Genomic DNA, 14,632 nt, shown 5'->3' with positions numbered 1-14,632 from the left:
CTTTCTCTGAGTGATTTCACACACTCCCAAGGCTTCAGCTAGAATCAACATGAAAATAACTCTCAATGATATAAATTAGAATGCATTTTTTTCTCCTGAGTTCCATACTTATATCTCTACCTATTCTCAACTTTTCCACAGATACCTAAAACACTGCATGTTAAAACTGAACTAATTCAAGACTTTTCTTATCTCCTCATCTCTAATAACAATGGTTGGTGGCATCACCACCCACCTGCTCTCTGGGAAAGAATCCTTGTATATCTTCAATTTCTCTCCTTTTCTCTCACTGCCCTCAAACTACCCATAATATAGTATTAAGTATCCATCATTATTCAGCATAATTATTGCAATAACCCCCTAACTTTTCTCCCTGCCTCCATTCCACTCCCATGTAATCCCCTTCCACACTAAAGCCAAAATTCAGTTTTATTTTTCACAGTAATCACAATTCCTGATAACCCTTTACTTGGCTTCCACCACCCAATAAAGCCCAGGAGTCTTAGGAGGGCACAGGAGAACTTTCTTAATTGAACCTCTCTATCCCTACACAAAATTCTTTGGGTTTAGCTCTTGGTTTAAGGCTAGATCCGGGCCCATTTTCTATATTTATTTTGCTTTCTCTTTTAATCTGTGCTTCCACTATTTTCTATTCTTCATACATAGCATATTTTGTTCTGTCTACCCAAAATATACATTCTGCCATGATCTGCCTGTAAAATTGGTATTTATTTGTAAATCCTTCTCAGAAATAACCTTATGTAAATTTTTTCTAAAACACCCACCTAGAAGTAACTAGTGCCTTTCATGTATTTCTATATTTATTAATCTTTCTCAGAATGAATTATTTTTTTGCCACATTTGTTTGTGTCACTAAAATGTGAAATGTTTTCCCAATATAATTATAAGATTCCTGAAGACAATCTGATTGTGATTTTTCATTTGAATGACCTGTAAAACTTACTGCAAAGATGAGCTACAGGTACTGCTCAGTGAATATTTAATGCATAGATTTTACAACTTAGAAGTCTCTTTGATGAATAATATGAGTCTGCTTCATAGTTATTCAGTTCAATGGTCTATAATTCCATGAATACCTACAACAACAAATAAAGGTCTTTGGGTTTCATTGTTGGTTTATGGCTTGGGACTGCCCTGCTATTTTCTAGTTATCTGTCTTAAGGGGAATGAGCTTAGGAAGGCTTTTTTTTACAAAAAGGGAAACAAATATGCATTTTATCTTCTAGGAATTTTGGAATGAGTAATTTTTATTTCAAAATGTATAGTTAGCCTCAAGGAAAATAATTAAGTTGATAGTTAGTGTTGAGGACACTCCTACTCTGCTCTTACACTACCTTGTCCCTTATCTTTATTTTTCTACTTATATCTCCAGAGGACATGGTGCTCCTTGTGAAAAAACAACCTTGAAAATTATCTCAGGGTACTATCCTTTCTTGAGGCTCTTATCCTTCATACTTCATTACAGGTTGTTTTCACTGCTCTAACAAATTAAGTGATTTTAGATATCAGTGATTAATTGATATGTTACCAATCATAGATACATTTGAATTTTAAAAGAACTCTATGAAGATACATGGTTTTTAATTATCTCTTCTTAGTGTGAAATTTCAATTTTTTAGGGGCAAGGCTGGCACTAAGGTATCCTAACACAAAGGTAGCTGGCTATTGATGTCCCTGTACGGTATTTATTTGAATAGGTAGTAGGAGTTGGCAATATTTGAGGTTAATTGCACACTCCTCCTCTGTAAGACTACCCTCACTACAGATACCAGCTGCAAGTTTGGGGGCCACCAGAACCACCCTTAATTCAGACCAGCTGGCCATAAATTCAGGGGTTCCATGACACCCCTCAAATTCAGTTATCTGCAGGAAGGCTCAAAGAACTTACTGGAAGCACCATACTTATAATTAATTTTATCATAGCAACAAGATATAAACTAGAACCAGCCAAAAGGAGAGGTACCTAGGGTGAAGTTCGGGAGAGTTCCAAATGCAGAGTCTTCAAGAACGTATGACCGTTTCAGAATCAAAAAGTGAGGTAGTTTACCCAAACTGTGGTGTCCAAAGTTTTATTGAGGATTTATGATGTGGGCATAACTGAACAAAACATTGGCCATATGGTTTTACTCGATCTCCATCCTCCCCACCCTCTTCAGAGGTAAGGTTGATATCACCTAGTTCAAAGTCCAAACACTTTACTCACATGATTGGTCTTTCTGGAATAGCCAGCCCCTGTTCTGAGTCATTTATTAGCATAAACTATCTCAGGGCCCACCAGGAGTCACCTCATTAGCATAAACTATTAAATGTGGTCGAGGGATCCACACTGGTTAACAAAGATACCCCTATCACTTGGGAAATTCCAAGGGTTAAGAGGTTGTTTCCTAAGAACTGGGAACAAAAGCCAACCAGATCCTTCATTACACAATAGTAAATATACAAATTTAACAACTTTCTTACCAAACAGAAGAAAACTCATTTCCTTAGATTTTGACATGTGCATTTTATGAGAAAAATGTTGGTGGCCATAGTTTATAAAGCATCTACACCTTCATTCTCTGTTACAGTTATTAAAATAAGTAAAACACAATACCAGGTGATCAGAGACTATTAATTTTAGATTTCCAGTTGAAACCAAAACCGAAGGGAAAATCTTTCTGTTGCCAATACCCCCCCAAAAAAGGAAAAGGAAAGAAAAGGAAAAAGAAAAAGAAATTTAAATTGAACAACACTTTTTGCTGTCTGAATTGAAATCTTAAAAATGGAAGAATAAATTATAAGTTTAAGAGTCAGTAAAAACTCAAAATGGGTCAAAGACTGAAACAGAAGAGCTAAAACCATAAAGCTCTTAAAAGAAAACAAAGAAAGGGTACCTGGGTGGCTCAGTCACTGGGCGTCTGCCTTCGGCTCAGGTCATGATCCCGGGGTCCTGAGATGAAGCCCTGGGATCGAGCTCTGCATTGGGCTCCCTGCTCAGTGGGAAGCCTGCTTCTCCCTCTCCCACTACCCCTGCTTATATTCCATCTCTAGTGGTCTCTCTCTCTCTGTCAAATAAGTAAGTAAAATCTTTTAAAAAAAGGGGGGGGGAGGAAAAAAAGAAAACAAAGAAGAAAATCTTCATGACCTTGAATTTAGCAATGATTTTTCAACTATGATATCAAAAGCACAAGCAACAATTAAAAAATAGATAAATTGGACTTCATAAAAATTAAATTTTTTTGTGCATTGAAGGACACTTAGATTATCAAAAGAGTGAAAAGACAACTCCAAAGAATGGGAGAAAATGTTTGCAAATTGTATATCTATCTGATGTGAGTTGTTTTTGATATGTAGAAAGAACCCCTACAACTTAACAAAACAACAGCAATAACAACCAACAAATTATAAGATGAGCAAAGGACTTGAATAGACATTTCTCCAAAGGAGATATACAAATGGTCAGTAAACACATGTAAAGATGCTCAGCATCATTATGGAAATGCAGATCAAAACCACAATGAAATGACACCTCATACCTAGTAGGATAGTTGCTATCAAAAAACACAGAAAACAACAACAAAGACAACAACCAGAAAAACAAACAAACAAAAAAAAAAAAACAAAAAAAACCCAACTGTTGCCAAGGATGTGGAGAAGTTGGAATCCTTGTATACTGTTGGTGGGAATGTGGAATGGTGCATCTGCTATGGAAAACAGTATGGCAGTTCCTCAAAAAATGAAAAACAGAATTATCACCTAATCCAGCAATTTCACTTCTGGGTATATACCTGAAAAAACTTGAAGGAGGGTCTCCAGGAGATATTTACTTACCCATGTTCATAGGAGAACTATTCACAAAAGCTGAAAAGCAGAAGCAACCCAGTGTCTATTGACATATGATTGGATGAACAATATGGAGTGTGTCTATACAATGGAATGTTGTTCAGCAATGAAAAGGACTAACTTCTGATGCATGCTACAACATGGATGGACCTTAAAAACATTATGATAACTGAAATAAGCCAGACACTAAAGGAAAGCAATTGTAGGATTCCATTTATATAAGGTATCTAGACTAGGCAAATTTTTAAGGACAGATAGTAGAATAGAAATTGCCAGGAGCTGGGAGGAGAGGAGTGATGGGGAGTTATTGCTTAATGGATACAGAATTTCTATCTGAGATGACAGACGAAGACTGGAAATAGTGTTGATGGATACACAACATTGTGGATGTACTTTAGAGAGTGAATTATATACTTAAACATGGTTAAAATTTTAAATTCTTTGTTATGTAAACTTTATCACAAAAAAAAAAGAGTGAAGTAAACTTTCAGAGTAAAGAGTGAAAAATAGAAGAATATGTCCTTGTTAGACAACTAGATAGTAAAAACATAAAGGTTTATGAAGCTTGGTAGCTATAGACAGGCTTTCAAATGAGCTTCTGTACATGGAAGAAAAGAAAGAGAAGAAGTTACATGCTTTTCTGCTTTGAACTTTTGTTTTTATATGTAATCAAGATTGTGTGCCCCATTCCAGGCTCATTAGATTAATTCTAAGTGGAGATCACAAAACTGACACAACTGAAAACTCCTTTGAGACACTATTTCCTCCAACTTCAAGATATTTGTGGCTCTATACAGCTGTTATTAAAATATAACTTATCTGAAGAACAGTATGGCAGACAGAATAATGGTTGTTCCCCAAGATGCCCACTGCTTGATTCCCAGAACCTGTGAATATATTATGATTATATATTAAAAAGGGAATTTCTATGATTCTAGATATGATTAAGATGGCAGTATTTGAGATGAGGAGATAGCCTGGATTATCCAGCTGTGCTCAATTCAACCATACAAACCCTTAAACAGAAAGAACTTACTCTGGTAGCAGGTGGAGAGGTACAGCAGAAGAGAAAGGAAGCAGATAGATGACACAAAAAACTTTGAAACAAGAGAAGTGCTTGAGGCCCTTTACTGACCTTGAAGATGAGGGACAGTGGCCATGAGCCAAGGAATGTGGTCACTTCAGGAAACCGAGAGCAACTCTCTGTGCCAACATCTAGCAAGGAAACCGGGAAACAGGTCCTCAGTAGCACAACCCCCTGGAATTGAAGTCTGCCAATGGATGGTTTCTAAAGAATCTGGAAATGGATTCTTTCCTAGAACCTCCAGAAAATGCAAAGCCCTGATGATACTTTGTTTTGGCCTTGTGGAACCCAGAGTAAAGAAACCAGCCAAGCCTACTAGATTTCTGCCCTATTGAACTGTGAGGTAGTAAATTTATGTTGTTGAACTGCAAAGTTTGTGGTAATTTTTATAATACTGATAGAAACTATACAAATAATAAATCAAGAAACACCACAATGCTTGTAAATACATATAAATTTCTTCCAAACACTATTCATGATTTAAAAACAATAAAAAAAAATACAATTTCCAAACATTTTCACCTTTTTTCAAATGGTTTCCTGACATTTAATAGTCTTTGAAATTAAGAAACATTACTCCAAAGTTCCTAAAAATCAGTTCTTTTCCCTGGGTATGCCTTGACTTTTTATAAAGGGCACTCAAGAAAATCAAGGGACAACAAGAAAAATAAAAGAATATTTATTATTATTATTATTTTTTTTTGGCCTGGTGCATTAGCAAAATCTCAATTCAAATATTGCATATTTGATGTTGAATAATAATGACTCAGGAGATTACTTCTCACTTGCAGAATAAAAATACTTAAGATAAAGCAAAACTTCTGTCCACTTTAACATGATGGCATTCATTTTGGTATTTACTCCAAGCCTCAAGGTCAAGACCATTGAGGTAGCTTTAGAAGTCTACAGTGGTTATCTCAAGGATGGAGAATACACACAGATTTGATTCAGATGCAACTGAGTTGAATAGAGATGTCCCTTTTTTCCTTTCTGAATAATTCCTGCCAATCCAGCTTCTTATTTGGAGTGTTAGTTTTACATTGCTCCATAAAAAGTTACCAGAAACTTAGTGGTTGAAACAACACATGTTTATTACCTCGCAGTCTCAGTAGGTCAGGAGTCCTAGCACAGACTGACTGGGTTCTGCAAGACTAACCAGGGCTGCAGTCAAGGTGTTGGTTCGGCTCTGTTTTCAATGGGGTCAGCTGGGAATGAACTAGCTTTTTTTTTTTTTTAAGATTTTATTTATTTATTGAGAGAGAGAGAGAGAGAGTACAAGCCCAAGCAGGGGGAGCAGGAGGAGGTTGCTGAGCAGGGAGCCGGATAAGGGACTCAATCCCAAAACCCTGAGATCAGGACCTGAGCCAAAGGCAGACACTTAACTGGCTGAGCCACCTTAAAAGTACAGGCTTTTAAACTCAAGAATTCCCTTCTTTGTGGTCCTGCCTTTTACCTGCTGTCAGCTCTCACCTGAGACTGCCCCTGGGGCTTACAGACCATCCATGATTCCCTGCCAAGTGGGCTTTCAATATAACTGTGTACTTCATCAAGCCAGCAAGGAGAAGCTCTCAAGCAAACTGGCTGGCGAGATTTATATACTGTGATGTAATCACAAGAGTGGCATCCATCACCGTTTTTCCTATTCTGTTATTTAGAAACTACTCACAGGTCCCACCCACCCTCCAGGGAAGGCAATAATGAAAGGGTGTGAATGCCAGAAGGCAGGGATCCTTACAGTTACCTTTGGGTTTGTCTGCCACCCCAGTTAAAGATTTCAGGATTTTATTGTTTTTCTATGGTTAGAAAATTAAAAGATAACCAAATCAACTTTTTTCTAAATTCCTGTACTTTTTTAGAGGCAAATATGGCATTAGTTAAAATCATCAGCTTTGGAGTAGTTACATAGATCTGGTAGCAAATATAGTTGTTGTTGTTTTAAATTTTAATTCCAGTGCAGTTAACATACAGTGTATATTAGTTTCAGGTGTACAATATAGTGATTCAACATAGTGTTCATCATGATAAAACATACCAGTTTTAATGTGTGATTTAGAGATAGTTGTTTAATTGCTCTGAACCTTGACTTAACTCTTGTAGAAAATGCAGATAAAATACCTAATAGTTTTTCTGTGAGAATTAAAGGACAGAATACATGTAACATACTTAGTAAAGTGAGACAATACAAATTATTTATTGTATATGTTTTTCAGTTTTTGTAAGAAAAATATCCCCTTGATCCTCAGGTAAGAGTCAAAGTTAGTACCTGAGGAAAAAAATACCTGTTTTAAATGATAACTGGAGCATAACCTAATCTGTCACACAAATGCAATGTATGCTATGAAAAGAGATTTTACTGATTACACATTTTATTTGAAGTCATTTCTTGTTAATCGATAATACCGGTTTTTTTAGAAATTTGAATTTCACAAATTTCTATCTATTTTAAGAAATACCAAACATATGACTCACATTTTAAATCATTCCCTCTCTAAAATTCAATTGGACTGGATCTAGTTATTTATTTATGTATTTAGTAGACATAAAAAAATCAAAAACATTTTTCTTTTGGTTTCTTCATTGACTCCCCTTTAAGTAATGACTTTGCCTGCATGAAGTATGAAACCATGGAAGTATTTAAATGTACAAATCAAGTGGTCGTGGAGGGGGTAATTTTTCTAACAATGATTGTTTTGTAATGCCATGTGGGCCCCATTCAGTTTCACATAAATTGTTGGAATATAAAATGTGGTTCATGGGATGAGTTCATGTACCAGCTGAATTTATTTTTGTCAATTAACAGCTGCATATGCTGCTGAGATCCTTTGATTAATATAATGCACTTAGTTCATGTTACAGCATCTAATACAGATCACACCAGGCCACGGCTGTCATGCAGAGAACAATTTTATTGTCGTCATTATTGTGGTCAGGGAATATTTCCTTTTAGATTTTTATTTTTTGCATTTAACTCAGCACAGTTATAGAGATAGATAACTGGGTAGGTAAGTAGCTAGCTAGCTACTTCTAATGGGTGATTCATGCTACATCGTTTTGAAAATTGAGCATACTAGAAATGCCATACTAATGAAATGTATTGAATAGAATTTTATAAATCAGAGAAAGTACATATTAGAATTAGAGAAGAAAGTTAACTCCTGATTTGATGGTTTAGGTCTGGTCTTGTTAATGTTTTAACTGCCTTTTTCCTTTGCAGCTCTTTGTCCTTTGGCACTATTATCAAAATGAGTGCAAAACTGAGGAAGATTCAGACTTTTATAGTTCAGAGACCTAGGACAGGGTTTCACACTTAATAATTCACCATTTTGGCTAATCATGGGACTCTTTTTAGCCTCAGAGTTCTTGTCTGTAAAATGGGATTGTTAAATTTCTGCCCTACCTGTCACATACAGTTGTTAGAATGATTAAAATGATATAAATAATGTATTTGGTGTGTCTCACAGTTTCTATGTAGGTATATCTTAAGGTCTGAGGGGTGTACCTATGCAGTTCTGGGCTATATGAAATTTCTTTGATTTACTAGGTGTTTTATAAAAAATGCATGTAACTGGGGGGAGCTTGGCTGGCTCAGTCAGTAGATCAGTAGAGTGTGTGACTCGTGATCTCAGGGTCGTGAGTTTTAGCCCCATGTTGGGTGTAGAGTTTACTTAATAAAAAAACAAACAAACAAACATACATACATATTCTCTTTCAATCCAAAGAATGCATATAACTTTTTAATTCTACTTCTTAATATATTGCATTAGTTTCAATAAAATCTTATTTTTACACTTACTCCTGAGTAAAACTGATGCCATGCAAAGTTTTACTTTGGCTTTAAGAATTTCATCACACATGTCTGCTCTGTAAATACATGTACTTTATAAACTGTAAGCATTTTACACATCTGAATTATTATTAAAAAGGACAGACTTTCTTTTTGAAATAACCTAATAATTTGTTTTACTTCTCTAATAAAAGTATATGCTTGGATGAGATTAAAGAAGGCCAAGTATGTGACAGAAGGATAAATATGAGTATTCGAATTCAATGTATACTTAGAGTAGTTATTAGCAAAAGACAGAAGAATATCTTGAAAATTATATATCAGAACCTTATAAAAATCAGTGCCTTTTAAGTCACGTCATCACTAAATACTTCGGCCATCATATCATGAACGATAGCTTTCCATATACCACCTTACAAGAATGTAGTGAGCCTCTTACCAATCATGAATGTGTCAAGTTTAGTCGCAATTTAAATAATCTGGTCTTACCAACAGTTATTAAGCTATTTCTAAGACCAATGGGTATATTAACCACTTTAATTTGACACTCAAGATGAAGGATCGGCTCAAGGTACAACATGATTTGCTTTTGTGGGGGAGCTCACCAAATTATTCATGGCTCATGCCATGTATTCCGCAGGGCTATGTGGCACAGGCTAGGACTCCATTGCTTTCCAAATGTGCACATTTATCCAGACGCCTTCTTCACTCAAGAAAACCTTAGATTAGTGAACATTTAAATGCCACCATTTGACAGATGTCCATGGAGCTTCTTTGCATTTCAAAACGGTTGAACTCATACAAGGCCATCTGCAGCTTATAGGAGGTCATGTCTCCTTAAGTTCTTACTCCAGATTTACCATGACTGACTGTAGTGTGGGGCCTATTCTCCTAAAAATAGGTTTCCTAGAAAGTAGAATCATTTGATATATGATACAATAAATAGAGGAGAGAACATAAATATGAAATGGAGAAAATTTACAAGGTGACTATACTCTTTCAATTTTTATGCTTCTACATTATATCATTACAGTTCCATTCGGCTGTTCATTCTTTTAAAAGTTGGTTAAACTGCTCCGTTTAAGGATTTATATACTAGATTCCTTACAAATATGGAACATAATTATCTGTGAGTTATATTCTGAATATGGCACTTCTGAATCCTTGTCACTTGGGCCTCAGCCATAGAAATAGGTCATATTTATGTTTGCTTGGGCTTACTGCATCAAATAGATGATTTGTTATAAAACATGGTAAAAAAAATCTTACCAAGTGATCTTATTGAAATATAAAACTAAGTGTAGCTTCTATCATCTACTTTTCTAATTGTTTCCATATATAGTCAATTACTAAAAATGTTAGATCCCTCCACACAGCGTATAAACAGTATCTTTTCCCAAAGCATTTCCAGCTCATTTAAAGGAACTGCAAATGTAAGTCATTCCAAATTGTGTTTACCCTGTTGAGCTATTTAACTCTCTCTTATGTAAATTCAAAGACATTGAGAAATGCACTGGGTCTGTGCGTGTGTATAGCTGAGGAACTCCTCTCTGACTTAGCTGGGAGTTTCTGCTGTGAGAGCAATCTGGTGGTGGCATGCCTCCCAGAAACTGACCAGTCGCAAGCCTTTCAGTCTCTGGTCTCTGAAGATAGGAGCCAGCTTTTACAATGAGGCTGGTTGGTGGACGAAGTGAAACAACAAAAGTTGGCCAATACCGAGTTACTTTCACAATCTATTAATCTGTTTGATGAGAGAAATAACTCAGCTACATATATTCTCTAGATGTTCTTAAACAAACATGTTTCTTTTGACTTTCCCCATATTTCTACCCCAGTTACCACCCTCAGCCCATGGGTCATTCATTCATTCATTCATTCAACAAATATTTGTTGTGGATCAGCTACATCAAAAACATCTCTATTAGGCACTGGAGGAAATATAACAATGAATAAAACAGACCAAAAATAACCTGCCCTCTTTAAGTTTACACTGGGGAAGGGAGGGTATAAGATATTAAAGAGATAAATAAAAATTCTAGGTAGGAAAATAAAGCAGGAGGCAGTTAGGGAATCTCCGTTTTGGTGGGGGGTGGGGATGGGGGGAGGGTTGCAATTTTGGCCAGGATGGCCAAGATTTGCCTGGTGAATGGGGGAGACCCCTGGGCCTTGAGGTCTTTGCCCAGCCATCTCTGGAAGGTCACCAGAGACTCTTCATCTCCTAGCAGTAAAAGAACTAAGATCAGCTGGTGTTGAGTGGAGCAATGAAGTTTATTAATGATCGAACGCATTCTTGAGAAGTGAGAACGAGCAAGTTCATGGAAGAGCTGCACCCAGGTTTGGGTCTCTGGCTTATGGACAGTTGTTAATAACCAAGGTGTGGAAGAGTTCTTATCTGGGGAGAGAATTTCTTTGGGAGCAGGGTTTCATGCCTTTTCTACCTTAGGTGAGGCTCTCCAGCCTTGTTTGTCTTGGGTCTGTCTGGTTTGATTCAGGTTTCCTTGGGCTTTTGAGGAGAGATCAAGAAGGAGAGCAGGGTTCATCCTTGTGGGCTATTAAGAACAGATACAAATGCTCTGGAGGGAGAGCTTATTGTTTAAGGAATAGCAGTTACATTAGTGTGCTAGAGTGGACTGAACTAGCATGAAGTTAATAGGTGATGAAATCAGAGAGACCATGGGAAAGAGGCAAATCACAGTGCTCCTTGGAGGGCATTATAAGGACTTTGGCTTTTACTCGGGAGTGAGATGGGACAATGGAGAGTTATGAGCAGTCATAGGCACTTGACTTAGATTTTGACCAGATCACTCTGGTGTCTGTTTTGAGAAGAGAATGAGAAGATACTAATACAGAAACAGAGACATCATGGTTCAGGTGAGAGATGGGTGGTAGCAGTGGGGTTAGACAGAATTGGCCAGATTCTGGAAATATTTTGGTAGAACCAATAGGATTTGCTGACAGATGAGATAGGAGTGTGAAGGAAAAGAAAAGAAAAAAAAAAAAGATAAAGGAGAATCTCGAGATTTTGGTCTGAGCTTCTGAGAAAATAAAATTAAAACTGTAAGAGAAACAGATTTGGGGGAAACTCTCAGAAGTCTAGTTTTTAACATAAGTCTGTTAGATAGCCAAGGGAAGAGGATTAAGAGCTAGTTGGGTATATGTCTGAAGTTCAAGGGAGTAATCTAGACAAAATATATAGGGCTTGGAGACATGAACCTAAACACAATATGTGATGTGCTGAACTATATGAGGTCACCTAAGGAGGGAATATAGACAATGAAAGAAATCCATGGATAGTTTAAACTTCCTGGTTGATTTTGTTTTGTTGTCTTTTTGTTTCTTCAATTCTTTATGTCTTTTAATTTGATTCTTTTTTGGGTGTTGAGAGAATGGTACAAGCATTTTTTTGAAATATTTTTAGGCTGATTTACTTCTAAAATATCACTTGGAACTTAAGTGTGGCTAATATATTTTACTGATTTTATTTTATTTTTTTTTTAATTTCAATTTTTATTAATTTTATTTTTTATAAACATATAATATATTTTTATCCCCAGGGGTACAGGTCTGTGAATCACCAGGTTTACACACTTCACAGCACTCACCATAGCACATACCCTCCCCAGTGTCCATAATCCCACCCCCCTCCCAACCCCCCTCCCCCCATCAACCCTCAGTTTGTTTTGTGAGATTAAGAGTCACTTAAGGTTTGTCTCCCTCCCAATTCCATCTTGTTTCATTTATTCTTCTCCTACCCCCTTAACCCCCCATGTTGCATCTCCTCTCCCTCATATCAGGGAGATCATATGATAGTTGTCTTTCTCCGATTGACTTATTTCGCTAAGCATGATACCCTCTAGTTCCATCCACGTCGTCGCAAATGGCAAGATTTCATTTCTTTTGATGGCTGCATAGTATTCCATTGTGTATATATACCACATCTTCTTTATCCATTCGTCTGTTGATGGACATCTAGGTTCTTTCCATAGTTTGGCTATTGTAGACATTGCTGCTATAAACATTCGGGTGCACGTGCCCCTTCGGATCACTACGTTTGTATCTTTAGGGTAAATACCCAGCAGTGCAATTGCTGGGTCATAGGGTAGTTCTATTTTCAACATTTTGAGGAACCTCCATGCTGTTTTCCAGAGTGGTTGCACCAGCTTGCATTCCCACCAACAGTGTAGGAGGGTTCCCCTTTCTCCGCATCCTCGCCAGCATCTGTCATTTCCTGACTTGTTAATTTTAGCCATTCTGACTGGTGTGAGGTGATATCTCATGGTGGTTTTGATTTGTATTTCCCTGATGCCGAGTGATATGGAGCACTTTTTCATGTGTCTGTTGGCCATCTGGATGTCTTCTTTGCAGAAATGACTGTTCATGTCCTCTGCCCATTTCTTGATTGGATTATTTGTTCTTTGGGTGTTGAGTTTGCTAAGTTCTTTATAGATTTTGGACACTAGCCCTTTATCTGATATGTCATTTGCAAATATCTTCTCCCATTCTGTCAGTTGTCTTTTGGTTTTGTTCACTGTTTCCTTTGCTGTGCAAAAGCTTTTGATCTAGATAAAATCCCAATAGTTCATTTTGCCCTTGCTTCCCTTGCTTTTGGCAATGTTCCTAGGAAGATGTTGCTGCGGCTGAGGTCGAAGAGGTTGTTGCCTGTGTTCTCCTCGAGGATTTTGATGGATTCCTTTCTCACATTGAGATCCTTCATCCACTTTGAGTCTATTTTCGTGTGTGGTGTAAGGAAATGATCCAATTTCATTTTTCTGCATGTGGCTGTCCAATTTTCCCAACACCATTTATTGAAGAGGCTGTCTTTTTTCCATTGGACATTCTTTCCTGCTTTGTCGAAGATGAGTTGACCATAGAGTTGAGGGTCCATTTCTGGGCTCTCTATTCTGTTCCATTGATCTATGTGTCTGTTTTTGTGCCAGTACCATGCTGTCTTGATGATGACAGCTTTGTAATAGAGCTTGAAGTCCGGAATTGTGATGCCACCAACTTTGGCTTTCTTTTTCAATATTCCTTTGGCTATTCGAGGTCTTTTCTGGTTCCATATGAATTTTAGGATTATTTCTTCCATTTCTTTGAAAAAAATGGATGGTACTTTGATAGGAATTGCATTAAATGTGTAGATTGCTTTAGGTAGCATAGACATTTTCACAATATTTATTCTTCCAATCCAGGAGCATGGAACATTTTTCCATTTCTTTGTGTCTTCCTCAATTTCTTTCATGAGTACTTTATAGTTTTCTGTGTATAGATTCTTAGTCTCTTTGGTTAGGTTTATTCCTAGGTATCTTATAGTTTTGGGTGCAATTGTAAATGGGATGGACTCCTTAATTTCTCTTTCTTCTGTCTTGTTGTTGGTGTAGAGAAATGCAACTGATTTCTGTGCATTGATTTTATATCCTGACACTTTACTGAATTCCTGTACAAGTTCTAGCAGTTTTGGAGTGGAGTCTTTTGGGTTTTCCACATATAGTATCATATCATCTGCAAAGAGTGATAGTTTGACTGCTTCTTGTTGTCTGATTGCTGAGGCTAGGACTTCTAGTACTATGTTGAATAGCAGTGGTGATAACAGACATCCCTGCCGTGTTCCTGACCTTAGCGGAAAAGCTTTCAGTTTTTCTCCATTGAGAATGATATTTGCGGTGGGTTTTTCATAGATGGCTTTGATAATATTGAGGTAGGTGCCCTCTATCCCTACACTTTGAAGAGTTTTGGTCAGGAAGGGATGCTGTACTTTGTCAAATGCTTTTTCATTCATTATGGAGAGTATCATATGTTTCTTGTTCTTTCTTTTATTAATGTGTTGTATCACATTGATTGATTTGCGGATGTTGAACCAGCCTTGCAGCCCTGGAATAAATCCCACTTGGTCGTGGTGAATAATCCTTTTAACGTACTGTTGA

The sequence above is a fragment of the Lutra lutra genome, chromosome 2, assembly GCF_902655055.1.
Source record: "Lutra lutra chromosome 2, mLutLut1.2, whole genome shotgun sequence".
Classification (NCBI taxonomy): Eukaryota; Metazoa; Chordata; class Mammalia; order Carnivora; family Mustelidae; genus Lutra; species Lutra lutra.
Note: the sequence above shows the minus strand (reverse complement) of the source record.